Raw genomic sequence first — 12,956 nt, 5'->3', positions numbered from 1 at the left:
TGAATGACTAAATAATAAGAACCCCTACAGCCACATTGTGCTGCTAGGAAACAAAACATGAATAAGTTCACTGAGAATTGTATGGGATTGAAGGCTTTTTATTACTAAGCAGTCTGTGGTTTATAAGTATTACAGAAATGGAAGAAAGTTTGAATGACTTGAATGAGTCCATTTGGGTAAGTCGGAATGCATCTGCATTCTTTATTGAGGAAGAGAGGGAGGCAAGTTGGTATATAAATCAATAGGCACTAGTTTCATGTTAACTGCATGATTGTGTCTTAGACCTCTGTCTTTATAACGGCATTTATTATGGTCTTTAGAGAAATGGGAATGGCAAAAGACCAGATAGAAATTCAGTAGCCAAACAATAGTAGTTACAGCCAGCATTCCTTAAGATGGCTAAAGCCCAAATGTCTAAGCAATTAGCATACCTCTTCTACCTACGTGTAACAGCTAAAGAAGTAACAGTGCACTTCAAACATGTATAACCATTCTCTACCCAAACTGGCTTCTCCTTCCATAACCCCAGTCTTTAGGCCTATTGGAAACCTTTGTCCTATTGTTAAAACTTTGAAAAAATTAAATATTCAAACATTTCTAACTACTTAAACAAAGAATGTCTCATACGTGTTGGTCAGCATGGTTTATTTATAGGTTTCTGCATTATGACTATAACTTTTTCAGTCACAAATCAAGTCCATTACATAATGAATAATAGTAGACTAATTGGGGCATTTTTAAATGCATGACTGTTGCTGTTTTTCTTTCCCTTCTGCTGCAGAATTTAAAAAATATTAATTTTAGGTAAACATCATCACAATTACCACTGTAATAGGGCTTACCAAATTTCCATAAGTGATTCAATTTCAGTGATACAGGACACTGTACTTTTGAAGTCCCTAGGACTTGGGCTTTGCCTTATGTCCTGTTTTCTATTAATTTTTCTCAGATGATTTGAAACAAGACCTGAGAATTACTGTTAGTGGTGTCTGCCAAAGTTCTGTTTTGGGACCACATATATTTGTCCTTAAATCTGACATTAAAGGCATTTGGCTGATGAAGTTTATAGATAACATACGAGGATCCATCATCAATCCCCTTGAAGGCGAAAGGATCCTCCAAGACAGCCTAACTTGGACAAATACAATCAGAACTTGTCAGACATTTGCAATGCATGGCTAGGCTTAAAAAGGCCCTTGTGGTTGTTAGCCTAGAAAACACCTATGTATGAACCTATTAACATGGTGTTAGGATTATGGTCTAAGTTGAATGCCAAAAAAGTAACATCATATTTTTTGGGAACTAAGACCTGTCATACACCTACGATATAAATAACATCCTGTTAAAGCAGGCACTGTCATTAGAGACCTAGTCATCTTTGCAGGTAATAATCTCTCCAGTGACTACCACATATCCTCTGTCATTAGGAAATCCTTCTACTTACTAATGACATCACTTCTCATATCAGTCAGAAAGGTCACCATTTCCCTTTATTCATCACTCATCATGTCCATATTAGAATAAAATATACCCTTCATTATGTAGATACCATACCTCTTAACTGTACAGATTTTCGCCTCATATTTTTGGTCCATTTTTCATAAAATTGCAGTTTTCTGGCAAATCAGTGGCAAATCATTAAAGATTGAAGTTAGAAAATAATGATAGACATAGGAGTTTCAGATGTCATTCCCTTCAGGAAAGTTCATGCTAATGTAAAACATGTTATTCTATCTACATTCTAAGATTGCAAGATCAATATTTAAAAATTCTCCCTATTTTTGGCCCTTTGTCCCACTTTTATTTATGGCTTTGTCCAGATTTCTTGCTCCAAGAGGTTGAGAGGTATGATATCCACTTTATACAAATTGAGAAACTTTAGCAGTTCCTCACTAAAATAGTGTTAGGTATGAGCTCCCTAAGTTACCCAGGGCATCAAAAAACTATGCCCATCTACTCTCTCTTTCTCCTACAGAAAACTATAGGGTAATTGACCCAGTTCTCCTTTATTTACTTCATATCCATAAGACTCTGATCAATAAAACTGCAGGATAAAGGGACCTAAATCTATGCTACACAAGTATATCATGTTGGTGTGAGAGCTATATCCCTCAAAGAAATGTCCATTTCTAAAGCAAATTCCTGCTTTCTGTAAAGAAAAACAAAGCATGTCCCTCACTATCTTCATCTTTAGCTTAGATGAATGCATGGGAGGCATCATGTATACCTCAAGCCAAACACCCTCAGGACTGAGTGTACCACTGGTGGGACAGAAGCTTAGCTAGGGCAGGGTAAAGGGATTGGCCACCCCAGGTGCAGGGTGTTATGCAGCATGATCAGGAAATACCAACTGAGCTATAATGCAATATCTGCCTTTGGGTACATGTTTCAGAAGAAGAGCCTTTTTTTTGGCTACAGATGGGCACAAGTATGGAAGACTGTACCTGCAAAGTGTCAGCTTTTCTGTTTTGTTCTTTAACGTAAGAGTTGGGGGTATAATATCAGGGACATGTATGGGCACCAGATGAGCCAGTTATGGCTCTGCACTGGGACTGAATTGAATTGGCTTAAAAAGGCTTAACTTGCTCCTCATCTAATAGCAACATTTGAACCTGTCCTTATTAAATGTGACAGCTTATATGGATAGTCTTCTATTCAACTTCAACTGCACTAGCAAAACTCCAAGATGTGGTCAAGGTACCCAGGTACTTAATTGCACAAAATAAGATGACAAAGCATTCTAAAAACTCAGCAATTATGACATTCAACACTTCACAAAAACCTTATATTGCCTAACCAATTCACAAAGCAAACCCCTTAAACAGCATAACAATTCAAATATGCAACAAAGATCTTTAGGCCTTGTATTAGGTCCCATATCATATTTCAAATGCCACACCGAAATCGCAACTTGTGAAGTACTAGGTCGACTGAAATTCTGCATCACTCTCACTAAAATATGAATCAAGAAAAGCAGTGGCAGCTGGTGAGTTCAAATCACAGGGGGGCTGCAGGAGACAGCTGAATGGGTGGGGTCAAGGGGAAGGGGTGTGGTCAACTAGAAAGGGGAGGAGCTATGCACACAACCACAAAAACTAACTTTAATTAAATAAGCTGCCCTGGGTGGCAAACCATCATTATGAAAGTCCAATCAAGACAAAAATAAGTGTAGAAGAATAAAAATATTTCAATGCATTGGCTGCATGACAGCTTACTTAATATCTAGATGGAAACAAAAGGTTGTGAGGCATGAAAAAATAAATTACTTTTTAAATACATTACTGGAATGCCAGTCAAAATCAGGTATAAGAAAAACCAGAAGCACCAACTCAAACCACTTCTCCTTGCACTGTAGTTCTAATTATAATATATTCAGCTTTATTAAAGTACCAAGTAACATGCTGAAAGTAGAAATCTCTGTGATGCCCCCACTTGTAAAATGCTTCTTATCCAAAAAAAGACCTGCTGCCTGACAACTTGTTTCATGGGGAAAACATGATCAAAGTAAAAAATGAAAAGCAAACAAGAAACAAGCTCAAGATACATTGCTTAAAGGATTACTGTACAGGTTATGGACCACACATGATTGGCATTCTGTTTAGTTTACGGGTAAAGTCTGTAGAGATGACTGGAAGTCTCCAACAAGTGTAATGAGCTTTTTAAAATAATGGAATCCTGTCCTTTAATACCCAAGGCTTATACATTATCTAGTCAAGTATTCTCTGCATGGCAACAACAGAAAGGCTTTCAATGTTGGCAATTCTTTAACAGTATGCTTATTAAAGCTTACTTGCATCTTACGATCTCAGACAAGCTTACCTTATGGTCATTAAAGCATTGCTACTTAAACACAGAACAACAGGCACTTTGAGTAATAAGCATAAATCTGAGTAATAAGCATAAATCAACAGTACAAAAATATGACAGAAACCAGACCATTCTGCAAAATCAAGGACAGATGAAAAGCCACTGTAGTACGTATGCAGTGTGTCCTCCCCATCCAAGGTAGACACAACTACTCCTTGCCTTGCTTGGACACATCCAGAGTCACTACATGGGGAGTGGGGTGCAACAAGTATGTCACAATTTGAAATGTCTCTGGCTGACTGTGATGGCCCTGACACATTTGTCATACCTCTCAACCTCAAGAGCAAGAAATCTGGACAAAGCCATACACAGAAGTGGGACAAAGGCCCAAAAATAAGGCCAATTTTTAAATACTGCTCTAATAAACTTAGAAAGATAATAGAATAGGTCTTGCATTAGTATGAATTTTCTGAAGGGTATAAAATCTGAAACTCAAATGTCTGTCATTTTCTAACTTCAGTCTTTAGTGATTTGTCACTAATTTGCCAAAACACACAATTTTATGAAAAATGGACCAAAGATGTGATGCAAAAATATAAAATAGACACACAATACAGCTGGGAACTTGCCAAGGAAGGGACACTTTAATATTAGTACTGCCTACCTTGAGCAGCTGACAAAATAAAATAATCTACATGCATTTAAACTAAGTAATCTATAACTTTGATTATTACAGTTATTTCTTAATTGTAAACCCTCCATGTTTTCTTCCAAAATTGCTATTTTGCGGAGGGATTATTAGGGGGAAGAGCAACATTTTGAGCCAAAAATCGGGGACAGTTGAGAGGTTGGCTATGCCTAATTCTATAAAGCAATTTATTTGCATGTACCTCTCAACCTGTTAATGCAGTAAATCTGAACAAGGCCAAATATATTGGGGGCACATATAAACAGTACTAAAATTTGCTCTTGTATAAATTGAGACAGTTGATAGAACAGCTCTTACTTTAACATACATTTTTCTGAAGGTTATGAAGTCAGAAACTCAGTGTATCATTATTTAGTGACTTAATTCCTAAATGATTTGCCAGAAAACTACAAATTTTATGAAGAACAAACCAAAAATAAGAAGCAAAAATCTATTCATTCTTTGAAAATCTGGACAGTTGGGAGGTATAGTTCAGCTGGGCCTGTCTGAGTTTGCTGCCCTTCCCCCCTGACAAAATCATGGTTGAATGGAGCCTCTGCAGCCATTCCAATGAACCATTACTTGGCTATTTCACTCCATTTACCATAAACACTAATGTGCATACTGCTTTACTTTTATGATGAGTTGGACTTCATTTGAAAGTTTTATTTTGTATTTTACAGCATAAACACTAAGTCATCTGCTAAACAAAGCAATGCAGTCTCACAATGAAAACTTAGCATTAAACCTTCTCTGCCCTTGAAACTCACATTCATTGAAACAGCATTGAAACCCACATTCAAAGAAAATACATTTTGCCAGTGGCAGATAAAGATTAATTTTGGGCTGTTTTCAAATCATAGGCCCCTCGCATATGAAACATACATATGCTCTTTGATACACCTTCCTCATTGTACTAAAATTATACTCCTTGTACAATACAGTACAGTTGTTAGAGGGTGTTTTAAATTTGTTTTGAACATTTTTCCAGTAAGCAATGAAACAAAACGTATGCATCCATAATGGCAAAACTGCCCAGTTGAGAACATTTATCATAAAAAAGTCTACTCAGACTTCCACAGTCCACCATTATTAGTAAATATACACAATTCTACAGTCCACCATTATTAGTAAATATGCACAATTCTACAGTCCACCATTATCAGTAAATATGCACAATTCTATAGTCCACCTTTATCAGTAAATATGCACAATCTCTGAAGTAAAAGTCATCTAAATAATTCCACATTAAAGAAATCTGTAACTAATGAAGAGGTTGCTGCTAGCAATCACCTTTATATTTCATGGTTTCATCGAAAAATAAAGTGTCTGTTGCCCCTCAGGAATAAATTGCCTATATTACATTAAAATATGATAAGCTAGTAATAATATTGCAAGAGGAAATGGATGGCAAACTGATAACAGACTCATAGTTAGTATCTTCACCAAGGAGAACATTCTCAGTACGGCAGCATCCACCCCTTGTGGGAGTAGAACCCACAGCCTTCTGCATCAAAAGCAAGTACACAACCTGTTGTGCTATAGTATTAACAAGGCAAAGCAATAAACTTCTGTTCCCCTGCAGCTCCCAGCTCCTTGTAAAATCTATTCAGTACTCAACTGCATCTCAACTTCGCAGCACAAGAAACTGGAAAAGGCCAAAATGTATTTGGGGGGGGGTCAAAAGCCCAAAAAACAGGGACACATTAAACATTGCTTGTATAATCTTGGAAAGTTGCTAGAATAAAATGTTGTGTTACCACCATACATTTTACTGCCAAAGTCCCTGAGCAAAACAGTCAGAGTAACATACCACTATGCCACATCGGCTGCTTTGTAAAAGAGAGGAAGACTGAAACTTAAATGGCTATCATTTAGTGAATTCAGTTCTCACCATAGCTGTCAACCTCTTAGTACAAAACACCTGGACAAACCCAGTAATGAGGGAATACAGCCCTCAAACATATTCAGTGAATTCAGTTCTTGCCATAGCGGTCAACCTTAGCACAAAAACCTGGACGAAGCCAATAATGGGGGAATACAGTCCCAAAAATAGGGACAAATTTAAAATATTCATCTTATAAACTTAGAAAATTGCTAGAAAAAACAGGTTGTGTTACTATGTATTCTGAAGAACATGAAGTCTGAAATTCAAATGCCTGTCAATTTTACTGCTGACAGAACAAAAACAATTTTCAGCAGAGACCCAGGGATTAATACTGCAGACACGTCTTTGTAAAATGACAGGGCACCAGAGCAAATCCACACAAACACAGGGAGGAGATGCAGACTCCACACAGAAGGCACCCCAGCCAAGAATCAAACCATAAAACCTATAACTGTGAGGCAACAATACTACCACTGCACCATCAAATATGTAAGGAATTAAACATTCAGAAACCTGAAGTCTGAAATTCAAATGCCTGTCGATTTTATTTAACATTTGTTAATCAGGACAGTTTGGCTTGGAACAAAAAAAAACAATTCTCAGCAGAGGCCCAGGAAGAAATAATGCAGACATGTCTTTGTAACATGGGAGGACACAAAAGCAAACCCACACAAACACAAGGAGAAGATACAGACCCCCCCACAAAGAAGGCACCCCAGCCAAGAACCAAACCCAAGAACCTATAGCTATGAGGCATCAATGCTACCACTGCACCATCAAATTTCAAGCATTGCAATATTTAAAAACCACAGATATTATGAGGAATAGATCAGATCAAATATGAGGCAAAAATTTGCAATTTTTTTACAAATGGTGGTGGGTAGGGAATTCAGGTCTTTAACACCTGCATACAAGGTACAGGGTTCAAGCCTGAGGTATTCCCTACCACACCACCATGAGTCTAATCACCAGTACATCCCACCTGAGGCATTTTCACACACACGCACACACACCTACCTGGTCCTGTAGTAATAGCAAAACCACACACTCCATGTCCTGTAGTAAATGCAAAACCACACACACACTCCACTTACCTGGTCCTGTAGTAAATCCCTGTCCATAAAACCACCATACATCCAGTACGCAAATCCGACCCTGTCCGTCGCGAACTCTACTCCAATCCAGATTCTTACCTTGCCCGTCGTGAGATCTTCCCCTGCAGCAAACTCCAATCCGATCCTTCCCCTGACTGCCGACATTGCAGTCCGACCCCGACGCGTTTCCCCAGGCAGTCTATGCAGTTTAAAACTGCATAGACTTGTGGGAGCGCTCCTGTCCATGATCCTCAATCAGGACTGCCGTGCGCATGCTCCATGCACTAGACTGTCTCAGCAGCAGTGCGCATGTGCGAAGTCCGCGAAATTTAAACTTTTTTTTTCGTTTTATTTTTCGTTTTATTTTTTATTTTATCTGTACTTTCAGGTTGAGGGGGCTGCAGACCGGCAGTCCGATAGCACGGGCCGCCCCTGAAGAAAAGTCGTTTTGAAAATACTTTTCAACTCAAGCAGAAATATGCCCATTTATCAACTTATCACAGCAACAAGTAACAGTCTTATACAAAGTTCAGACAATAAAAATTGCAAATATATATTCTTACAGGACCTGCTACTGATACTTATTGCAACAATCCTACTGGTTACCCATGACAGAGAGAGACCTTATTATATGATCTACAAGATAATCGACTACACCAAAATCCACCATTATGCTCCAAAGGAATGACAATGACAGCTTCTTACTCCCTCACACTCTGCTATGACACTTTTTCTCTCTAAACAGGCCCTCTTTTTGTTCAACTATTAAACAAAACTCTTTCTACAAAACTGGCTCGATCTGCTGGAATCAGATGTCTCTCAACATTAGGAATTGGAAAACTTATGTATTCCTTGCTAAGCTAAAACAACATTTATTCTCAAAGTCAAAATACAAACATTTCAAGAACTGCCAGTGAGTTTTACTAATGGTGAACATTCTGAACTAAAAGACCACATTATCACTTCTAGCTGGACATAAACTATACGAGCTTAAATGTACACACTGTGATAATCCTAGGAATGGTCTCAGTCCCCAAAACAACCATTGATCAAATATGCAAGATGACTATCTCATAGATCATGTACACTGCTGTTTCTGATAAGCAGTGCTAGCTACACCCAAATAAGCTTTGTACCATGCAGTTGAAGAAGGAAGTTAAAACGCTGGACTCCTAGGAATTTCTCCACCAAGCGTTCAAAGTCCATTAACTTTCAGTCCAAACTTAACAGTAACGAGCTTGCTAAAACCACTTTGTACACACACACACACAGTTTTCTTGTAATGTACTGCCACCTGGCAAGACCCTTGTGACACATCAAAATTTTTAGTTACTAAGTACTGCTAATCCCCCTCCAAAGGTGGATAGCAGTTAATAATTCATCAGTTTTGTACATTAGCCTTATATGCATTAATAAGCAACAAGCCATAAGTTTTTGAAATTAAATGAGATTCTTTATCTAAAATAAATACACTTAAACAATATACATTAAAAATTAACTGAACTCAATTACACTCTTGCATAATAGGTACAAAACAAAAGGTTTAAATAGGAAGATGCCACTTAGAAAAACATTAACAGTTATGTGGTCCTACTATCACTAGTTGAAAATTGTTGTAATTAATCAATAAATTTTTGTAATGAATTAGCAGCAGAACACTTAGAAGCAGAATATGTGGATGGCAAACTCTGTCTCTGATCAACAAGCTTTCTCATACCAATCCAGAAAGTCCACAGTATACCTCAAGAGGCAAGCGAAGTTTTGCTAACTTTTCTATTAGTTGTCTTTGATAACTTACTATAGTTGAAAAATGCTCAGAATTATATTACAGAACAAAATCATCACTGTTGGTTATTCAGTCAACACTGTCCATTATGGCAATGTCTCCATCTGCCATTAACAAGCCATTTTTTTATCTCTCATTTGCTTTTAGAATCATGTTTTTTTTAAGAAGAGAGGAGCACAATGGAGCATATCTTTTGGGAGTATACTAGATTAGGGGATTTAAAGAGGAAAAATACATTTTAAGGAGCTGGATATTATGAATAGGAACAAACAATTAACACCTAAACTATTTCAGCTAGGATACTAGAGGAGAATACTGGAAGCAGTGTCTTGTAGGACTGCTGATGACCATATGTAAGAAAGTGATAAAATGATGGAAAAGGACAAAGAGTCTAGTGGGGAGGAAGTAATACAATTAATGGTGCAAATTGCCTGAGGAGAAAAAAGAGAAAGTGGAAACTAAGGAAGAGATAAACACCAAAAGAAATGGTAAAACTGAAGGAAGGAGAAGGAGAATGAAGTAGGCCCCAAGTGAGGCCTGATTAAGGGGAGAGAAAGACAGGAAGAGGCATAGGAACTTAGCTGAAGACCTTCATTTACCCACATGAAAATCTAATTGGCAGCCAACATTAAAGGTAGACTTCACACTTGTCATTGAGGGTGGAGGAATTGTTTAATGTTTTTCTATACAGTGTTTGTTATAGTTTTTAAAAAATATCAATAAGAAAGACAACACAGAATACTGACCATGTTTTAAAAAAGAAGAGCTGCTTACAGCAATATGTTGAGAAAAAAATGTAAACATTGGTAATAGGCACACCCCAGATGTATAAACAGCAATAGACTACAAAAAGAGTTGAGACATTAGGCTTTCTGCCAACAATTTCAAAAAAGAGGGTACCATGCATATGGACTGTTTAAAAACTGTAAACACTATATTACAAAAATAAAAGAATATGTCTTGAAAAAATAATATTTTATTTATCATAATTTGTTTACAAACTCATTCATCTCTTCAGGAAATTTTGAGCATTTATGACAACTCAGCCCTTGACATGACAGGGCAGGCTTAAAAAATTGGTGTGTTTCTGCTTCTGAAGTCAGCTTCACTTCTAAAACTCTGATACAGTTTACATAAAACAACTGCATGTATCTTGTACTGCCTAACAAATATTTAAAGCTTGCTACATATTTTACTGGAACCAACAGTTAGAGATTTTATAGAGCTTTTACACTTTTCTTCTGAAAACAATTACATTAATTTCAGTTAAAGCAGTTCTTATACAATTTCCTCAAGATATTCTGGAAGACATGATGCGCTGAGTTATGAAGAATAGGCAGGTGATGCAAAGACAAGTAGCACCACTAAGCCATTGGAGAAAAGTTGGTATGCACTTTATGCAAATGACTGCATAATGGTACGCAAATGAGTATCAACATGTTAATGAGAAGAATGATGTATACAAATGATGATATCAAACATGGCAAAATAACAGCCTAATACAAGGTGAGGCCTTAATGGCATTGTGGAATACTTCAGAGAAGAATTAAATCAAACATGGCAAAGCAATTCAGAGAAGAATAAAATTCGAACAATGAGCCACAGCATTTTCATCTGCTTGGAAAATCATGAGGAATAGCCTTTATACAGGAGATTCACTCACATTATGATTGTAGGATTAGGACTAACATTGGCAGAGTGTTTGTTAGTGACCACCTTCAGAACCATTGTCCACAATGCTGTGCATCATCTCCCTCTGCACCCCACACAGGTCAATAACCAACATATTACCGTCAGGACCGCTACACTGTTAACTGTTAATATGTGGACGGAAACATCATTCTGGAGTTTGTAGACATGTGCTGCCCACACATGTAATTGACAGTGATGCATGGAATGCCTTTCGCAGTGAACATGAATGTTTATGTAGCGTTATCCATCCTTGCTACAGGAAAACTTCAGGATCCAGGAGTTTTGCAGGTTATGATTTAACAATTCTTACTCATGTTCCTTGATGTGATGCTGCAGCATGTGGAGGACCATATTTGGTTACGATGGACAGCAAATAAAAGAACCATCACTATGAGGTCATTTTTCCACATACTTCATTTCACTCAGGTTATGGGTCCACTGACTGCTTCCCCAATGCCATTAAGGCCTCACCTGCTCCATGTGGTATCTGGTATATCAGCCAGAAGTATTTCTACTCCATTGAATGCCAAGTGACGTGCAATTTAAAGAGCATTATAGCACCAACCAGGCAGCTCCCATAACTGGCATATGTGCAATGTATAACAGAATTTCATGTGGAGTTACTTTCCACAGGGTAATCTAGGTAGTAGGTGCACACATTGCTAGCTGTAAAGTCATGGATATGGTGTACCCATAGATGTGTACTGCAGGCCATACATAATAGAGTCTGCTAGAGTGTGCTACAACTGATGCAGGATATGCTTTGAAACCATGTCTAGTGACTCCTATTTGTAGCACCCAGACCATGTCAGAGATGGCTTTCAACACTGAAAAGTTGCAGATATAGGACATTGTCAAATCAGTGTGTTTGGACTTATGAAGGCTTTTGCTTCAACTCTTGCTTAGCTCTGTTGTTGAAGAACAGTGTAAGCATCACAGACCTGCAGTAACATAAGTATGGTTTGTACCATAACACACAGTATTGTGGCCCAAAAGCAGATACAATGTAGGATCATCATAGTACTGCTTGACAGACCTGTGACAGCAGCAGAAGAAATGTTGTGCAATCAGTGAAGGAATCTTCTGCAATGATACTCCATAGAAGGCATAGGTGGGTGCACTACATAGTGCACTGACATTTAGGTGGCATATAGCCCACAATTATGGGCTGTGACATGGACAGCACAGACAAAAACTCATGCATTAATACAACCTAGACATTACAATGCACTTACTGTCGACACTATGCCTCAGACATATTTTACCCAGTTAGACAGTAGGATTGTACAAGACAAAGTCACCATTATTTGTACAGGTGGGAGTGGGTTATAATAACACTGTCAAAAATGCTTCCATATATCTAGGGGTTAAAGGAGGTAGATATGGGAAAAGTAAATGGTGTTAGGAGATTGAGTGGAGTCAAGAATCACATCCTCCACTGGGAGGATAGAGTTCTCAAGTGGGAATCCAAAGCAGTTGTACCATGCATCACTGCTGTACAAGGCTGGAGGCATCCTGTTTGATGGATGGTGTAGCATTTCAAAAGTGTATAACAGAACTGAATGTTGACCTGCCCATTGGAAGTGACGGTCAGCATCCATAACCACAAAAATGGCCACTGCTAAGTATTGCACTCAGTAGGCTAAAATCAGATAAGTATTGTATGAAAATGCAGCACCCAGGGCAGCTGACCTAGTGGGATTCTCCTGGTAGAAAAGAATTTTAGCAATAGTTATAGGTGTGTCCATGAGTAGGGGGTGGAGGCAGCAATGGCCAGATGTGACAGTGATGCTGTCTCTGTAACAGTGTGTATCATCTGCATATGCCTCACTCCTGATGGTGCACTGCAAGGGCATTTGCCATATTCTCATGGGAGCCAACATGGCTGGAACAGCCCCTGGCAGCATATCTTCTCCAGGTCTATATATGCCATGTCATTCTGAAGCTATTGTAGGATTCCCACAGTCCCTTTAATGGTTGCACCTTATAAACAACACACTC

The sequence above is a fragment of the Protopterus annectens genome, chromosome 8.part0 (assembly GCF_019279795.1).
Source record: "Protopterus annectens isolate FY-2018-M chromosome 8.part0, PAN1.0, whole genome shotgun sequence".
Classification (NCBI taxonomy): domain Eukaryota; kingdom Metazoa; phylum Chordata; order Ceratodontiformes; family Protopteridae; genus Protopterus; species Protopterus annectens.
The sequence above is the reverse complement of the archived record's forward strand: the minus strand, read 5'-3'. Positions refer to the sequence as shown.